We start from the raw sequence: 18,277 nt of genomic DNA on the forward strand, positions 1-18,277 counted from the left end.
GCTTACATCTGATCTACAGGCACAGACACAGAGAACTAACTGGGAATGGTGCGTTTGAAACCTCAAAGCCCACCCCCAGTGACACACCCCCTCCAACAAGGCCACACCTCCTAATCCTTCCCAAACAGTTCCACCAACTGGGGACCAAACATTAAAATATATGAACCTAGCCGGGCGGTGGTGGCGCACGCCTTTAATCCCAGCACTCGGGAGGCAGAGCCAGGCGGATCGCTGTGAGTTCGAGGCCAGCCTGGGCTACCAAGTGAGCTCCAGGAAAGGCGCAAAACTACGCAGAGAAACCCTGTCTCGAAAAACCAAAAAAAAAAAAAAAAAAAAAATATATGAACCTATGGGGACCATTCTTATCCAAACTACCACAAACTATTTGCAGTGTGCCTACCATATGCCAGTCCATATACCAGTCCCACTTGCCTGCGCTGGTCATCTCACACACTTTTGGTGACAGCCCTAGTTAGAAAAGCCCTGTGTTTGTTTTCCCTGAACTCCTGAAGGACCATTCTTGGCATGTAGCCACAGGCCCTGCAAGCCTGAAGACTGTAGGCATGGCGGACCACTTGTAATTCCAACCTTGGAAGGTGGAGACAGGATCCCTGAGCAAACTGGCTAGCAAAATTAGCTATATTGGCGAGCTCTGGGTTTGATTGAGAGACCCTACTTAAGTGAAAGAGGTGGAAGAGCAATTGAGAATGAGTTCCAACACAACCTCAGACTTCCACATGCATACATGTTCAGATTCAGGTACTCCCCCACAAATGTCACCACACGGTGACATGCAAAAAAATCCATCAACACATGCATCATACACATACACATTAAAAATAGAAAAGAAAAAAAAATGGAGTCACTGGGTCCCAAAGATGGGAGGACTCCTGAGACAGAGCCTCCACACCTTGCTGGCTTCCGACTTGAGTCAGTCTCTTCCTGGTGGCAATCTCCACAGACCGTCCTCGCTGGACACTTTCCCCAGGACTCAGATGGTGGAGGGTGGAGACTCAGGAGTATGTAAAAAGAAGGTTGGGAAATTCCTCTTAGCATAGGAATAAACACTACTTTGAATATTCAGTCCTTGAGGTTATAAATAACTGAGTTTTCATTGATGTGTAAGTGGTGATACATTTTGTACAATAATTAGTTATTTGATTACTTTTGTTTTAGCCTGAAGTAGAGGACAATTGACAACTGTGAATGCCCCTGAGACAGATGGGGCCGGGTGAGCTCCCTTTATTTATTACAAAACGCAACTTTATTAATATGAATTGACAGTAATTAATTTGCTAGTGTTGATGTTGTTAATAATTGCATGTAATTTATGAAATATTCATGCTGGAGTGAAATAAAGTAATGCACGGGTCCTGAGGCTTGGCTGTTAAGAAGTGTGAATAGTTCAGCCAAGACTTTGTACTTCAGTGTGCTGATAAGCAGAGTGGCTTGAGACAAAACAATGTTTGCATGAGGATAACCTTGAACTTCTGATCCTCTTGACTCTACCTCCTAAGTTCTGGGGCTCAAACCTAGATATGTATGCATCTTAAGTAAGCAGTCTACCAACTGAGCCACACCCCCAGCATCTAATTTTGGATGTTTTAAATTGACCTCTAGGCATTTGGGGGATTCTGGATTCATGCTTCAGGGAACCACAGAACTCTCTAAAATTAAACAGTACCTAATTTCATCTTTCTAGAAATCAGCAAGCAGTTATTTTATCCCCATTTCACAGATAAACAAACGAAGGCCAAAAGACAAGTCTTGGCTCCCAGGCAAGCTGAATTGTCAGATGCAAACTCAACTCTAGGACCTCGGCCTCCTAAGTCCAGGACCACAAAGTAAAATTTAATTTTGCTTTTATTCCATTTTTTTTTCTGCCTATGAATGAAAGTATGGACGGCGCTCCCTCTAATTCAGTTTGGTCTCTTGTTCCTAGAAAAGGATTGCAGTTAGAGGGCATCACAATTGAATTCTGCTAATGCAGTCAGTGGCGCAGGGGGCCCTTGCTGGAGCCTGTGGTCCTCTGGGTCCAGGCGCCTCAGTCTGCAGGCTTGCTGGAGAGGACCCCTTGCCACCGCGGGGGCTTCAGGCCAGGAGCCCAAGGAGCAGCTGCGGGGAGCTAGAACATGCTCTGACGGGCCACGGAAGCCTTGCCTCACTCCCCTACTTAGCCCAGCCCACATTTGGTGTCGGTCCCCTGCCGCCATATTGAAATTTTAAAAGGTTTGAACGTATTTCATTCTCATTTCACACCAGGCCTACAAGTTATGTAGCTGGTTCTGCCCTCCATCTGAAACTCGGAGACAGGGTCTGAGGTAGTTAACCCCTTTCGACCTTCAGCTTTTCATCTGCGAAGCGGGGATGAGTGTAAAGAATAGAAACTACATGTAGGCAGAGATGTGCCCCTATCTCTTCCCTTAACCCAGTGGCGCAGGTGAGGTATCTGGTAAAGGGGCCACCCCTAGGAATCGAGGTCCCCCTAAGACAATGCATTTTTCCTTTCAAGATTTCCTGTTCTCTGCCGCATCCCCTATGAGTGGACTTGAGGTTCAGCTAGGTCTGCCCATCTTTCTGAAGCCCGACCCAGAGAGGTGTAGCCCTGGCCCGCCAGAACCTAAGTATGATTTGGTTTTGTTTTTTGTTTTTTGTTTTTTTAAAGATTTATTTTATTTATCATGTACACAGTGTTTGGTCCACCAGATATCATTACAGATGGTTGTGAGCCACCATGTGAACTCAGGACCTTAGGAAGAGCAGTTGGTGTTCTTAACCTCTGAGCCATCTCTCCAGCCCCCTAGTTTTTTGTTTTTTGAGACAGGGTTTCTCTGTGTAGTTTTATTGCCTGTCCTGGAACTCGCTGTAGCCCAGGCTGGCTTCAAACTCTGTACATTGTCCCTGAGGTTCCTTTATTAATGGGACTAAGAACCCCAAGAGGGGACTCTGATTTCCTGGGCATCACGTGATGGCTCTGCAGGGCTCCCCCAAAATCCCAGTAACACTTCTTTCCTGCTGTTTACTTCTTTAGTTGGCAGAAAAAAAGAAAAGAAAAAAGAAAAAAAAAAAAAAAAGGAACCTGGTGCCGCACCCTGGTTTGCATCAGAACGTTTGATGCCATCAAGCTCTTGGAGGGGTTGAATGAACCCATGCCTTATGAATTATGAGGTCCGGAGCCGAGTCAAGGGGTTTGGGCTGGATTTGTGTCTTCCAGTACTCACAGGAGTGAGCAAGAGCTGTAGCATCTTCCAGAAGGAGGGCAAAGAAAGATGGAGGCCAGTCCAGAGGCCACTTCATATCCTCCCTGAGCCTGCAGGGTCAGAAGCAGGGAACAGGCTGATAAATCTGTAGCTAATCCAGGTTGATAGTGTGCCCTGCAGTCTTGGTTGAGGATTTTGGAGGTCACCCCTGGAGTCAGAATGATGCAGGGCTGTCTAGGCTCAAGCTGACTATACTGGTTTCCTCCTCGGTTTGAGCTTCACCAGTCTGAGGAGAAAATAGAAATGTACAGTGTTTTCAGCAGACAACCATTTTCCCAGTGAGACATGTTGTCACCCAGAACTAATTTCTCATAGGTGTCAACAGTGTCATTTTTCAGGTGCCTCCTTGGGCCAGGGGACAGTTGAGGGTGCCCAACACAGTGACAATAAAAGGCCCTGTGTGGGTAGAGTGGTATAAAAGTGATTTTTGCGGGCTGGAGAGATGGCTCAGAGGTTAAGAGCACTGCTTGTTCTTCCAAAGGTCCTGAGTTCAATTCCCAGCAACCACATGCTGGCTCACAACCATCTGTAATGAGATCTGGTGCCCTCTTCTGGTCTGCAGGGATATGTGCACTGTATACATAATAAATGAATTATTTAAAAAAAAAAAAAAAGTGATTTTTGCATAGCTGTGACCAACAAACATATCCGAGACAACAACTTAAAAGGAATAATGGTTTATTTTGGCTCGCCGGCTCATTTGATTTCACAGTCCTCGGCTTAGCTGACTTAGGATCTGTGACAGATGAAGCAGGACGCTGTGGTGGTGGAACACATGCAAGAGGACCCTCTCCACCTGGCAGTGGACAAGCAGAGAGACAGAGAGACTGGGAACCTGGTAGAACCTTCAAGACCACACCCTGCCCCTCCCCAATCCCAGGTCATTTCCAGAAGTTTCCAGAATCTCCCCAAATAGGATCACTTGGACTTGAACTCAGGTCCTCACATTTGTGCAGGAAGTCATCTGCTGAGTCATCTCCCTAATCCCCAAAAGAGATTTTTTTAATTAAAATTTAATTCAACTGTTTATTTTCCTTTGTTAATGTGGCTTGGAGTGTGTGTGTATATATATCTGTGTGTATGCATTTTACTTATCTATCTATCTATCTATCTATCTATCTATCTATCTATCTATCTATCTATCTATCTATCTATCTATCTATTGGTATAGGAGGTGGAACACAAGACCTTGTGTGTGCTAGGCAAGCACTCTATCACTGAGCGATATTGCCCGCCTGTGTTTCTTTCAGGCAATGCTGGGCTAGACCACGAGTCCAGGATGGTCTTCTCATTAAAATCTCCTTAGAGCTCCCAGAAGGCTCAGTATCCATGCCCCAGTGAGGGTTCAGAACACAGCAGATTTCTAAAGAATATAACACAGGCAGCCAAAGACAAAGGGAGCATCATACTCTTTGGAGTCAGACAAACCTGGATTCAAATCCTGGCTCAGCCAGCTCCTGAGCCATCTGTGGGATGGGTCTGCTAGCCTCTGCTCATCCCTTTCTTCCTCAGTCAAAAACCTGCTCATGGAGGGCTTGGTAGATCTGGCTCCCAGCACTGTGTATGCTGGCCTTGGACAAGGGGTGGGATGAGTGTGAAATGTGTCAGGGTGGCTGGCAGGGAGTCCTTCTGGAGACACATCTGGACCATGCTGCATACTTCCTTTTTTCGGACATCGGCAGACGCCTCTGGATTAGTTCCTGAGCCCACTGGTGGATGAAGGCAGAGCATCTTGCCTGGCTCTGACTGTCCTGTCTCAACCCAGGTGACAGCTTGGAGGAGGGGCCTCTTGACAGTGGTGATGGGCAGGGCACAAGGGCATTTCAGGTCAGTCCCCACCTCTCCCAAGAGTCCCCCCCCCCCTTGGGGCCTGCCCTTCCTCACCTCCCCTGCCAAGCTATCTCTGAGCTCCGCATCCCTTGGCTGTTCCTAAAAGGACCTGAGACACACAAAAGGGAGCCGCATTTTCCGTTATCAAGACACAAAATCCTTACACTTAATTAAAACGTGCCATGGCAACAAGCCAGGCACGTGAAGCTGGGAGCAGAGTGGCCGTCACTGCCGAGGGCCATGCCCACGTGCCATCCTTTTGTTCTGGGCGCCAGGAGGGGTGACTGCACCGAGTCTTTTGTGAGTGTCCCTTTTGTCTGTGGCCTGGGGCAGACACGCAGGGCCTCCGTGGGGCCTCCGTGGGGCCTATGCCTGCAGCCTTTCTGGAGCTAACACCCTGATCAGGCCGCGAGACTGGGAATCTGGAGCAGGCTGGGCCCAGCCTCTATCAGCTGAGGATCCCGCTGGCGCACAGGTGTGAAAAGACATAGTCCCCGTATTCTGGATGCTCCTGGGAGAGACAGACACAGAGCAGATTCTTCTATGACAGAGGGAGGACTTTGCTGGGGTGTGGAAGGAGTGCAATGCCATGGAGAGGGGCTGGAATCTGCAGGCTTCCTGCAGGGGGAGCCCTCCAAGCCGTGTGGCAGTTGAATACAGAAGGGAAAAGATGGAGGAGGCTGGAGGTGAGGAGGGAGGGTATCTCCTAGCGCAGTATGAGCTGAGGTATGGGGGGGTTCAGAAGGGGCTTGGGTGAGTGGGGATGCACGTCTCAATGCCTCAGGAGGAAGGGTGGGGACTGTGGAAGGCTCACCCGCTTTGGTTAGCCGTGGTAGAGCAGCTGGAACAGCAGCAGGAAGAGTCATTCACCCTCACCCGAGCACCAAACGCATGTCCCCTGTGTGAAGCCGCTCCAAATGCGAATGGCTGAGGTAAGGCGCGGTCAGCCTCCCCCCACGGACCGAACAGTGGGCCCTAGTGTGGGCAGACTGAGTGAAGAGGAGCATCAAGCATTAACCCTAAAGCTCCCAGCATTCCCCACCAGAGGTGGTGGGTTGAGCAAGTGTCAGGAGAAGTCAGGCCAGTCCAGTGTTGGCAGCATTGACTGTTGCCAAAGGGTCGTTAGGCTCCAACTCCGGAGTCGGGAAAGAAAGTCACGGTAGCTTCTCACTGCCCCTAATTCAAGTCACATTAAGGCTTCTTGGATTTTTTTTTTTTTTTTTTTTGGCTAGTGCTGGGAATCGAACCCAGGGCTTTGCACATGCCAGACAAGTGCTCTAACAAGGGTTACATCTCCGGCCTCGCTTTAAGGCTTTACTTATTCCAGATACTTCTTGGCCTCCTCTGAGCTGGTGTGTGGAGAAGGGAGGCCCTTGGTTTGGGTGCGTACTTCACACCTCAGGCTTAGTATGGGAAAAGGTCCAGCCGGGTAGGGCATGCATAGGGCCAAGGGGGTGGGGGCGCCTAGAGCCTCATAAATGAACGCGAGTTTATGTAGTACCCAACTTATGTAGTACTGGGGATCGAACCCAGGGCTTTGTGCATGCTAGGCAAGCCCTTTACGAACGGCTACATCTCTCAACCCTCTGAATTCTCTTAAAAGCTATCGATATAGAGGCTATAGAGCCCCGTGGACAATGATTCTTTAAAATAATTTTTCCAGCGTGAGACATTGCCTGGTCCCCTCCAGTTTCATCCCCTGCCTTCTCTGGGCTGGCCTGGGAAGTAAGGGCTGATTCTTTTAAAATAAATACCGGGTGCTGTGGCTGATTCAAAGGGCCGAAGGTCTGCTGGGACCTCGTGCTCCTCTCGGAAGGAGTGGGACTTGGAACGGGACTAAAACACAGAAGATAAGAAGCCTTGAAGGCAGAGATGATGACTCCTGGGGTTCCTCCAGGTACCTGCAGAGCCCGTGGCAATCTGCCCCACAGGGAGCCTGCGCCACTGAGAGGGAAATGGCCCAATTCAGGACTGGTTAGAAATTGGGCTCATATGCCGGCCATTAGGGAACTTGACTCGACGAGCAAATGAGAACTTTTTGTAGTTGCACAAGAGAGCACCATTCTTAATTTGCCCTCTTCATGGCCGTGGGAGATGAGCACTTTATCTGAAACTCAAGTGCCCAGACTGAGAAGCGAAAGGAAGCCGCTAGTGTGGGGAGGGGAGCCAGCTGTGCCCTGTTCCTCTGTGGCCGCATGTCCACGCTGTGTTCTTGGTGTGTGGTCCCAGGAGCAAGTGCAACCCCAATGGGTACGACGGGGTCATCAACGAACGTGAGTCCATCAGATGGGCAGAGATGCTCTTCCCCCGGTAAGATCCACCAAGGGTGATGGAGAGCGCACTGATTTCTGACCAGAGGATGGAAACTGCTTTCAGAGTGGCTGCCGGGACATCTCTGCTGGCGCTTGGTGCTCTCTTTATATTATTTATATATATTATAAGCCTGACTTATGCTTTTGGCCAGCCTGTTGTCCAAGGTATACACTTGGGTGTAGTTTTGTTAGGCAAATATGGTACTGGGGGATCCTATGGCCTTGGGGCCAACCAATTATGGATTGAAACTAGTTTGAAAAATTCCCATGTTTGGGACCAGAGATGTGGCTCAGTTGACAGAATACTTGGCTAACAATACTTAAAGCCCTGGGTTTGATCTTCAGCACTGCATAAACTGGCTATGGTGGTGCATGCTGGTAGTCCCAGCACTTGGGAGACAGAGATGAAGAATCAAGAGTTCAAGGTCATTTTTGCCTATATATACATATATAGTTATATAGATATATTATGTATTTATTTCAAATTATATAAATACCTTGTTTCAAATATATAAGCAACTATACATTTGTATATATATATATAATTGTATATATATAAAAGTATATATGAAATTGTTTCTGTACTAAACACATATAGACTTTTTCTTGTCATTATCTTCTAAATAATATTCTGACAACTATTTACATTGTCTGGGATGTTATGTGGGTAATCCATAGACCCTTTACAGTACCTGAAGTTATACACAGCTTATGTACAAAGATGACACTTTAAAGCTAGAGACTTGTGTGCCTATGGATTTGGGTATCATTGGATGTCCTGGATAAGAAGTGGGATCTGGGAGAACTGGATGTTAGAACGTTTTCTACCTTGAGCTGTTGGACCTTGGACTTGGTACAATACCTTTCCAGACATGGAAAATATGGTACACAGACTCATGGTCAAAACCGTATTTGGGTCCGGGTTTTGTGATTCTTTAACGGCTTCCCTTGTCCCAGACTTTCACCCAAGTGATGTCAGCATCAGAGAAACCGATCTTTTGATGCTATTGTCCCCTCTAGGTAGCCAAGAAGCAGTTAACCACTGGCTAATGACAGCGCCCACCTACCCACGGAGTGTGGGACCACTGGCGCCAGCGGATCTTGTCGCGAGTAATCCCAAGGACGGGACGTACTTTCAGGCACTGTGGGCATTGGCTGATTACTACAGGCTGGTTTAGAGCATGTTATGCCTGGCATTTGAGAGACGTGGTTCTGCAGGGGCCTGGGAGGAAAGTGACATCTGAGAAGGGTAGATTGCGAAGATGTTGGGGGGCGGCTTTCTGGGGACCCCCTTGTGTTTCTAATACAGCAGGCTTACTACGTCCACCCACATCATTTGATAAAATCCCAGCACAGGTGCGGGGCTGGTCCAGGTGTTTCGTCTTCCTCTCTTCGACTCCTCCTCACTATGACTGATTCCTAGAAATCTTGTTTTTTGTTTTTGTTTTTTAAATACATCAGTGAGACAGTTTGCAGATAATAACAACAGAACATTACATTCTATGTCCTTAAGTGAACTACACTGTGGTCATTAGCGTTAAAATGTTAACTTGACAGAATATAGAATTACCTGATACATAGGGTCCTGAGCACACCCGTGGGAGATTATCTTGAGGCAGGGAAACCTGGCCACTGTGGGTGGCACCATTCTTCGGCTGGGATCCTTGACTGTCTACATGGAGAGAAGTTGCTGAGTAGCATGCATTTACCCTCCCCTGTGTCTGGAGTGTGTGACCAGCTGCTTCAAGCGCTCCTGCCTTAACTTTCTTGCCATGATGGACTTTGCCTTGAATGGTAAGCTGAAATAAACCTGAAGTCGTTTTGTTAGAGTATTGCATCACAGCAGATGACTGAGACATGCGCTGTTCCTGTTAGTTTTTCTCCAGATACCTCTTCCATTTGCCCAAAACCACTGCCTCTGGAGCCTCCCTCATGAAGCTTCTGAGGTCACTTGGCAGATCGTCTTCACTGTCAAACTGGAATGAGAGCGCCCTCTAGCCACCTGGAGGTGTCTCTGCACCATTCCTTTAACAGTTCACTAAGTGACAGCTGGCACCCTCTCCTGAGTGTCCAAGAGGCCTTCTTATTTAATTCTTTTCGTCTTCCTGCTGCTTGTTCCTATGGTTATAAAAGCCTCGCCCTGTCTAGCATATAAAAGACATGCAGTACATGGTTCCTGAAGGAACATAGCTCTTTAACAATCTCTTCTTTTGTGGGGTTGGAGAGATGGCTCAGTTGGTAATGTGCTTGTTTTGCAGGCGCAAGGACTTGAGTTTGGTCCTCAGAACTCATGCCAAAGGACTGTGCTGCACCCTTGGACTCACTGTTCTGGGGAAGCAGAAGCAGCTAGACCCTGAGGTTCGCCAGCTGCTGGCCAGGCTAGCCTATCAGGCAAGGTCCAAGCCAGTGAGGGGTCCTGTTTCAAGAAAGAGCAGCGACACTGGCGGTCGTCCTCTGTCCTCTGACTTCCACATGCATATGCACATAGACACGCATACCTACACACTCACACGTGTGTGCGCACACACAAGCCTCAAAAGTTCAAATAATAGGCAAATGTCTGAAATAAACTATAAATGGTCCCTTGCACTCTGTTTTTATCCTAATCCTCTGGGCAATTTGATTAACAATTCTTGTATGTTTTTCAAGGTTTTACAAATACAAATATAAGCTTCATGCACATTTATAGGAAAAGAGAAATACATGTGGGCCGCTGCTGTGGCTCAGCCTGTAAAGGTACTTTCGGCTAAACCTGGTGACTTGAGTTAGGTCCCAAGGACCCAGACCATGGAAGGAGAGAACTGACTCCTGCAAGTCGTCCTCCGGCTTCCCCAGATGCATGCGCACACAGGATTGGCCAGTAAAAATGCAAAATCTGCTTTAAAAACACAGACATAAACCATAGACTGAGATGCCTTTTCTCTCTGAAAATGAGATCATTTAATCTGTACTGGTGAATTTTTTTTCCTGTCCATTTTTTGGCCCTTGCAATGTATCACGGGTATCTTTCCATTTCAGTTAATATTCAGTGATCAGGGCTCTCTAATAATCTATTTACCCAACCCATTGTTTCCCATAGCACAGAGGCTATGGCCAGAACTTATCTAGCTACCCTTGCACAGCTGTGTGAATGTCTCTGTGCAGAGATCCCTAGAATAAGATAGGACCTTTTAATTAAAGCCCCCAACACAGGCCCCAAGCCTTGGAGGGCTGCTCCATAAATACTGGCTGATGACAATACCATGGTGTCATATTAATTAGAACAGGAAGAGACCCATTAGGGCAACCAATGCACATTCATAGGGCAAACCGGTCCTAAAAAAGGAAGACAGAACACTTAATATGATCATCTGCAAAGACAAAAAAAACCCGTATTAACTGTATTAAGTAGCAAGTTACGTGAGCACCAGCATGGAAATTTGTTTCCAGAGGAGAGTTCGCGGCACAGAATGCATAAAGACACTGCATTAAAGATGAAACAAGAGGGATTATTTACCCAGCATAGTTACCTAGAAAATATACAATTTGATCTAGATAGAGGCTTTTACCGTACAAATTATTGTGGCCTCTACTTCAATCACAAACAGCCTTCAAGTTGGGCAATTGCCTTATAAAAAAAAAAAGGAGACGAGAACAGTTTCCAATTGTCTGGAATGAGCTTCAGAAACAGGCTGCTCGCTTCTGATGGAACAATTTAAGCTGCTCGTCTCCTTATCAGATGTGGACATCATTTTTCAGAAGGGGTAACCAGCTCAAATTAAATAGTTTTGCTGCAGACAGTCTGTCTGTCTCCCCTCCCCCCCACCCCCGCTTCTCCTGCACACAGGGACCTGCAGGCCTCTGCTAATTTAGGAAGATTGGTCTGGGCAATGGTAAAGTGAGATGAATAGAAACAACTTTAACAGAGAGAAAAATGAGCGATATTAAAAAGAAGAGAAAAGGAAAGAAAAAGAATAATAATGGCCGGTCAGGCTGATTTGACAGGGGAGAGACTATATCCTTGCCTGGTCGATTGTCTCCTAAACCCTTTTGAAACCCCAGGTTTTATTTGCAAATGATCTTCACTATGGTCCAAGGGTTCAACAGGAAAAATAATGAGCTAAAGCCACGAGTTGGCTTGAGCCAAATAGGACTCTCGTGTCATTGTGAGAGGAGGTGAGAGAGAACAGCTCCCGGGCCATTTTGACCAAATTGCCTCAGTTCAGGCAGGGGCTGGTTATCTTATTGTCTCAGGTGTTTCACAGCCTCCTGCACTTGCCTGGTCCTCCTCCTCCATTTTCACTTGGGCCCAGTGAGCTCAGCTGCAGAGAGGAGGGGCCTCTCTCTCCACCTGCCTGCCAAGCAGAGGAGTAGCCTTCTGGGGGCCTGCCAAGAGCAGTGGCTACCCTAGAGAACTTCAGGGAACCTAAGAGAGGCCCTCCCTCCCTCCCTCCCTCCCTCCCTCCCTCCCTCCCTCCCTCCCTCCCTCCCTCCCTCCCTCCCTCCCTCCCTCCCTTCCTCCCTCCCTTCCCTCTGTTTCTCCTTCCATTTCTTTCCAAGCCTATCCTGTCAGTTCCAGTTCTACCACTGGAAGTCTACCCCCAAACTCTTAGTGTACAAATGTGTACTTGTGAATCTTAAAACTTCATTTTGAAATCATTTTAGACATATGGAGGGAAGCTCCTCTGTTACCAGTCACTCAGCCCTGCCAAACAGTGTTAGACCACATTTGCTCTAGGCCTTAACCGCCCCCCCCACCCCCGCCCGTCCCCTGCCCCCCCCCCACTTTACTCACTTCACAACTAAATCACATCAGTATAGTTGTAAGTATTTGTGTGTACCGCCCCAAACAATGGCATTCTCTCTTATTTATTTATTTATTTCAGTTTTCTTGAGACAAGATCTTATGTAGCCTAGGCTGGTGTTGAACTTACTACGTATCCCAGGCTGACCTTGAACTCAAGGACTTCCTGACTCAGATTCCCCAGGCTGGGATTAAAAGGTATGCCCTTGGTTTATGCAATGCTGGGCCTCTAACCTAGAGCCCTGTGGGTCTCATCTTAGACCAGCATAAGGCTGGCATTATGGGATGAAGCTGCAGATGAGACCGACCTCCAAGGTCCAGAGCCATCATTAGAGAAGGCAGGGCCTTTCTGCCATCCCTTCACGGCAGCAACTGTCGATCAACAAAGAACGGGTCAAACAGTGACTCTTGAGCTGAGCCGAACTGCAGGGACTTGTGCTCCTGATGTTCCTTGGTGGTGCGGGCTCAAGGCTAACAGCTTCCCCTCTGGTATCATTTCCTCATCTGTATCCTGTATGAGGGGTTGATGGCTGGTGAAAGTCTGAATATCCTGGCAGAGGTAAAGTGTTCATAAGAGCATCTGCTACATACACATTTAGCTACCATAACAACCATAACCACCATCAGCGTAAAGAACAACTATATGTGAAGCCACAGGGTGGGTTGTGGGGCTCTACACGTGTGGTAGTTGGAAAAGACATGTTCTGGTGAAGACCCAAGGTAGCCTTAATGTAACATGTGCCACTAAATGACTGATCACATGCATGGTCCCAGGAATAGGAGCAGCCATGTGACCACTCTGTCTTCTAGGACCAGCAGGTACAGGGTAGAGAAAGTGATGCTGATATCTTCTGCCTTGCTACCAAGGTACTTCCCTAAGATGACGGCTTGAGGGGAAAGTAAAGACCATGGTTTAAAAGCATCTCCCCTCATTTCTTCAGAGGGTGAGGCCTGCAGAAAGGGTGGTACCCATGAAGATAGGAAACATTCCCTTGAATGGGGTTCCTTTTCTCCCAGGCTTATTACACATCAGGACTTGCTTCTCAGTGACATAGTGCCAGACTGACTCAAGTCCCACAGACTCTCAGCCTCATCTTAGCTGCCTGAGAACACAGGAGATGGAACTGAAAGCTGAAAGTCATGGCTTGCTCCCCCAACTGTCGATGGCACTTGACACAGAAGAATGGGTCCCAGCCTCCCTCCCTTGGTGATGGATGGGGTAAGTTCAATTTGCTTGAAAGTTCCACTTGGCGGGAGCTCCACGGCCACATCCATCACGGCAGTTTTCTGCTCCAGCTGCTGTACTGTCATGGAGAAGGGGTCTGTGTTCTTAGAGGCCCTTCGTCTTTGGAGGGTGGACCAGCGCTGGCCATTCCCAGACACTGACTACAGAACCCGCTGTGTGATCTGGGTGGGGTGATCTTTGGCTCCTGGCCTGTGGATCAATCCTTCTTTCAGGTTGGTGCTCAGCCTTTCAACACAGTCTAACCACATTCACACTGAATAAAGCTTCATTGAGTTTAGGGAACAGTGCGTGTGGTTTTTGTTTTGTTTTTTTGAGGGGAGGGGGCATCAGAAGAGAGAGGTGGTAGGTTAGTTGTGTGATAATTGAGTGCACACTGCCTTTTTTTATTGCTCTGCCAGGCCTGACAAAAGTAACTTGGGAGAATTGGTTTTGTCTCACAGTTTGAGGGGACACAGTCTGTTATGGTTGGGAAGTTAAGACGTCAGGTGGCTCCAGTGGAGCGGAAGGCAGAGCCTTAGCAGGAAGGCAACCCTCCAGGGTCTCCAAGAGGGCTCTACCTCCTAGAGGTTGCATCAGCTTCCAAAACAGGGATACTAAGTGCTCAAACACATGAGCCTATGGAGGACATTTTAAATCCACACTGTAACAAGTGAAGAACTTGTTAGTCCTGTGTGTGTGTGTGTGTGTGTGTGTGTGTTTACTATTTTTCACTTGCTTGTAAGAGGAGGTCGCTCTAATTACAGATGGGAATTATAAATAATTCACAATGATTTCAAGCACTGCACGTAGTCATGAGAGAGGGGAAGCAGGGACTGGGCAGGGGTGTGTACTGAGGGCAGGCTGCTCTCTTTACTCTTTCTCTCTCTCTATGTCATGACTGAAGATGGCTTTCAAATAACTGTGTGTGTGTGTGTGTGTGTGTGTGTGTGTGTGTGTGTGTGTGTGTGTGTGTGTTTGTGTGTGTGTCTGTGTGACTCTATCCTAGATGGTCTCAGGAAAGACCAACTTCATCTAACCTCCATCCCAAAGCCAACATCATGGCCAGGGGTGCTGTTATTACCAACATGGCTGCTGGGGTCCTCTCCATGAGTTGAGAGAACTGGTTCTCATGGAAGTAAGTTTTATTGAATTGGGAGAAACACTTTTCCATGATCTATTATTGTTCCAGGAACAACTTAGAGACATGATAGCTTACAATGACAATTCATTTTGTTGTTTCCCATGATTCTGTGGGGTAAGGATTTGAACAGGGCGTGGCCACTGCCAGGAACTGTCTACCATCATGCCTTTCCTCCATGATGTCCCCTGGGGCTGGAACAGGTAAGCTATCTTTTGCATTTGAGTGTCTCACATGCTCAGGCTGCAGTAGTCCAACCCCCGGGCCCCCCCTCCCCCCGTGTGTGTGTGTGTGTGTGTGTGTGTGTGTGTGTGTGTGTGTGTGTGTTGGTGTGTGTCTCTGTTCCAGGGCTTCTCTTCTTACAATGTCTCTCTAGAGTCTTCAGTAGGGTGGCTGGACTTTTTATATGCCAGCAGTGGGCTTTTAAGAGGTTAAAACAGAAACTTCCAAACCTTCCAGAAGCCTAGGCTCAGATATGGTGTTGTTTCTGCTGCAGTTAAAACAGGTTGCAGGCTTAGCCCAGATTCAAGAACAGGGAGCTGTCTGAAGGCATGGATGTCAGGTGTGGTTCACTGGGGGCCACCAAAGTATAGAGGATGAGGATAACCAAAGATTGTGGACTCCAGAAAACAACCAGGTCTCTTTTGTTTATTTAGCTAGCTACTTGAAGAAGATATGTTCATAAGAGATAAAACAACAAAGCTAACTAAACTCATTGACCATGGAGATTATTTCCAATCTGCAGCCTTGTCCTGAGCCCAGAAGGCCAATCCCACTCTGAGGTCGATGAAGAGTTACTTGACACTGATTCCCCCCACATGCTGCCTGGGCCTGTGTGCTTTATCAGCACTGGTACCATCACTTCCCATGTGGCCTGCTTTTCTTTTAGTATTTTTGTGACATCTACCTGCTGGGGAATATCTTTCTGTACACTGTGAATATATGTTGTTTCCATTGGTTAATAAATAAGCTGCTTTGGCCTTTGGCAAGGCAGCTTAGAGGGAGGTGGGAAATCCAAGGAGAGAAAAAGGAAGGAGAAAGGTGGAGTCTGGAGAGATGCCAGCACTGTTAGGAGAAGCAAGATGTGGAAGTACCGGTAAGCCACGGCCACGTGGCAACTTATAGATACATAGAAATGGGCTAAGTTATAAGAGCTAGCTAGCAAGAAGCCTGCCACAGGTCATGCAGTTTGTAAGTAATATCAGCCTCTGTGTGTTTGCTTGGGTTCGAGCGGCTGTGGGACCGCGGGCTACATCTACCCTCTGCTCTGCTGCCAGGCTGATCTTTCTAAATTAGTGCTTCTGTTGTGACATTCTCTGGCCTTAAACTGTTCAGTGATTTTTCTTTTATTTACCAATAAACTCTAAAATTGGAGGTGCTCAATGCTTTTCTCAGCCTTGCCCCAGCCGACCATCCCAAAGTCTCCATCCACTGCTCAGATGCCCGGCTGGCCCTCCACCTTTGTTCTGTCTGTCACTCTGCTCTCGCCTTAGCCAGGTGAGACTGTCCCTCCTTTTTCACCTGCATCCATATTGGCCTTTCCTCCCAGGGTCTTCAGGCTCCTTCTCTCTCTCAGCCACCTCAGGTCACCAGGGTCTCAGTTGATACTTGTCAAACAAATGACAAAGATTTAGGGGAAATGCAAGTCACAGTTTTCACCCCATTATCATCCCTCTCTTAGCGTGTGGGATGCTGAAGCTCATTCCTCACTCTGGTGGCCCACAGTCTCATCTCAGAATGGGCTTCCTTTATGGGTTGGTGTCTACTGTTTATACTTCAAAGCTATCAATCCTGTTCTGTCCTCTGAAATCACATGAAAATTAGGACAAACTTTCTTCTGTTAAAGCAGTTTCTCAGTGTCTAGTCTGAATGTTTGAGTCTCTCTAAAATTTATGTTGATACCCAATCCCCTTTGTGATCAAGACATAGGTTCCCTGTTGGTTAATATCAGCGATCATCTTGACAGGATCTAGAGCCACTTAAGAAAGAAAGATCTGGGCATGGAAGACTGTCCAGATAACATCAATTGAGATAAGAATACCCACCCTAAATATGGTTGGAAAACATCCCATTGCCTGGGTCCTGGAGGGAATAGAAAGGAGAAACTGAGGAAGTACCAGCATTCATGGGTCCTGGCTGTGGATGTAATGAGACCAGCTACCTCACATGCTTGCTGCCATGCCTTCCCTGTCCTGATAGACCACACCTCTTTAAAGTGTGAGTTGCTTCCTGTCAGGTGTTCTATTATAGCAGCAAGAAAAGTAATCCAGAAAAGGGCCTCTGGGAGGTATTATGTCATGAACAGGACTAATGTCAAGGGACCATGTTCATATGCCATTACCTTATGTGGCAAAAGATGTCATCATCTTTTTTTTTTTTGGTTTTTCGAGACAGGGTTTCTCTGTGTAGCTTTGTGCCTTTCCTGGAGCTCACTTGGTAGCCCAGGCTGGCCTCGAACTCACAGAGATCTGCCTGGCTCTGCCTCCCGAGTGCTGGGATTAAAGGCGTGAGCCACCAACGCCCGGCAGATGTCATCATCTTTAAAGAATGGAGCTCTACTTGACAATCTGCCAGCATCTTTATCTCAGACTTTGCATCCTCCAGAGCTATGAGAAACAAACGTGCCTGGTGTGTAGTGCCCATGTTGTGGTGTCCCAGGGGACTGAGATAGGTGTCACTGTGTCCCCGCAGTCTTTTCTCTAGGTCTTGCTTCTGTAAACACCACCATTGCAAAGATGGATGGTTTTGAGAGCCTGGGCTGGGCAGAATCGGAGAGTCCTCCTTGCCCTGCTTAGTTCCTTGAGGTTTAGACCTTACAGATTTGCCTTCAGCTACCAACAGAATATATCAGCACACCAAAGGCCTTCCCAACCTCCCCCAAAAAGGAAATGTCATATTGAAAATAGGACATGAAAGACACATTGTGAATCCCACTCAGTACTCTCCGTATCAGTTTGGATCATCAGAAAGTGACACCCCAAATTATACTCACATATACTTTTATAGGATTTCTTTTCTATAGTAGGTTGAAGGTCCATGACTTGTTTCCCCCACTATGGAAGCCGGAAGATCAAATTTTGGTGGCATTCTTTCCACCAGACCATCTTTTCCCCTTGTCCCTGCGGTTCCTCTGTAAATGGTCCATGACCATGGGACCTCTCACATCACCAGCAGAGACGAAGCATCAATGAGGCACACTCACCTGGTGGAGCCCAGGCCAGCAGGGCACTGTCAGGGGCTGCCTCCAAGCATGCCTGAGGATCAAAGTGACTTCCTTTAGTGTGTCAAACACTTTCAAGGTTTTCTGAGGGTAGCTTCAGGCAAAGGGAAGGGAAATGTTTCCATAGATCCAGGATTTGGAATTCACAGGGAGCCTAGCATTCTGTGACACCTTGTCCCCATGGCTCTTCATGTTTATTGTTCCCCTTGTTCCAGGCAGCTGGTTAAGCTTATCCTGGGCTAACTGCCTAGATCAGTGGTTCTTAACCGGTGGGTCTCGAGTCTAATGACCCTTTTCCAGAGGTCGCCTAAGTCCATCGGAATACACAGATATTTACATTACGATTCATAACAGTAGCAAAATTACAGTTATATAATAGCAATGAAAAATAATAAGTTTATGGTTGGGGGTCAACGTGAGGAATTGTATTAAGGGTCACAGAGTTGGGAAGGCTGAGAACCACTGGCCTAGATTCTTACACCAACACTGCCAGGCCACAGCACCCTTCT

The 18,277-nt window shown here is 47.4% G+C and overlaps 2 long non-coding RNA genes across 2 annotated transcripts; both read right to left on the reverse strand.

Annotated features, from left to right (window-relative positions):
* Nucleotides 1-3,921: 3,921 nt before the first annotated feature.
* On the reverse strand, nt 3,922-11,038 carry LOC121826850 (uncharacterized). The gene is made up of 2 exons (XR_006068995.2): nt 8,973-11,038; nt 3,922-4,056 (listed from the first exon to the last, which is right to left on the reverse strand). It is a non-coding gene; the product is annotated as an uncharacterized LOC121826850 (long non-coding RNA).
* A 4,838-nt stretch (nt 11,039-15,876) lies between these two features.
* LOC143272376 (uncharacterized) lies at nt 15,877-17,888 on the reverse strand. The gene is made up of 2 exons (XR_013049891.1): nt 17,751-17,888; nt 15,877-16,155 (listed from the first exon to the last, which is right to left on the reverse strand). It is a non-coding gene; the product is annotated as an uncharacterized LOC143272376 (long non-coding RNA).
* Between the last annotated feature and the right edge of the window lie 389 nt (nt 17,889-18,277).

The sequence above is a fragment of the Peromyscus maniculatus genome, chromosome 1, assembly GCF_049852395.1.
Source record: "Peromyscus maniculatus bairdii isolate BWxNUB_F1_BW_parent chromosome 1, HU_Pman_BW_mat_3.1, whole genome shotgun sequence".
Classification (NCBI taxonomy): domain Eukaryota; kingdom Metazoa; phylum Chordata; class Mammalia; order Rodentia; family Cricetidae; genus Peromyscus; species Peromyscus maniculatus.